The following is a 1,274-nucleotide window of genomic DNA, read 5'->3' on the forward strand; positions in this document are numbered from 1 at the left end:
GGAAACCCAAGGAGGGGTCGCTATGAGTCAAGTCATATATGATTATCTGAACAATGGTGTAAAGTACTTGAAACAACCAAAAGACAAAGGCTCTTTAATGTCTATAAAGAGGAATCATGACCTATGACATCTTTTAACATTGGAAACTTTTTTTTAATCTTTGAGACACTTCTCTAGTCACAATTAGAAAATTATTCATTTTGGACATTTTCCCCTTTAGCCTTTAATCCATACTGCTTAAAGTTTACCACACTTAAAGAAGAAACATATTTCTGATCTTATTTTTTTTGTATGTTTTGTTTTATTTTAGGTTAAGAGGGGCTTATATGTTCTTTGATGTTTTCCCCCATTTGTGGGCTTATTTTATAGCCCCGGTCTGCACAAACCTGAATTTTTATAAGTTCCATTTTCTCTCTAATTGTCTTCCCTTCTACATCTGTGGAATGTGTTCCTATACTCGTTTCAAATTTGGCATGAAGAATAGCTTCATATTTTTATAATATAACTTAAACATCAACACCAAATTCATTGCCGTTGAGTCAGTTGTGATTCATGGTGACCCTGTGTGTTTCCAAGTAGAACTACCCCACAGGGTTTTCTTGGACATAACCTTCACAGAAGCAGATTGCCAAGCCTTTGTTCCACTGGGTGGGTTCAAACAGCCAACTGATTAAGCACTCGATTAGTAACCAAAAAGCTGGCAGTTCAAACCCACCTAGAGGCATCTCAGAAGAAAGGCCTGGCAATCATCTTCTGAAAGGTCACAGCTTTGAAAACCCTATGAAGCACAGTTCTGCTCCACACATATGAGGACCCCATGAGTCGGAATTGACCCAACAGCAGTTGGTTTTCAGTATAACATAAACAGCATTTTATTAACATTACATCTTCAGAGTTACCAGTATATTTAAGATAACCAAAATTTTTTCTCCGTTTTTTTCTGTTAAACTACTAAACTTGGAGATGTTATTTGGGTTCATGAATCAGCATATTACTTACCAGCTATGTAATTTTGGCTTCGAGCCACCAGCATATCTGTCTTAATTTATGTTGCAGAATAGGGAACTGCAAAATTGGGGAAACAATAGTATGTACACAAGACTGGTGTGTGGACCAAATAAGTTAACACTAATGCCCAGCACAGGACAAAAATAAGTTTTTGTCACTACTGAAGAAGAAAAATAAATAGGAGGTGTGGTAGTTATGTTTCTGTGTCAACTTGGCTGGTCCTGGTTGAGTGGCTGGGCAGCCGGTGGTAGATTTTCCCCATGATG

Source organism: Orycteropus afer, unplaced genomic scaffold, assembly GCF_000298275.1.
Source record: "Orycteropus afer afer isolate SDZICR_OR568_19922 unplaced genomic scaffold, OryAfe1.0 scaffold00387, whole genome shotgun sequence".
Lineage (NCBI taxonomy): Eukaryota > Metazoa > Chordata > Mammalia > Tubulidentata > Orycteropodidae > Orycteropus > Orycteropus afer.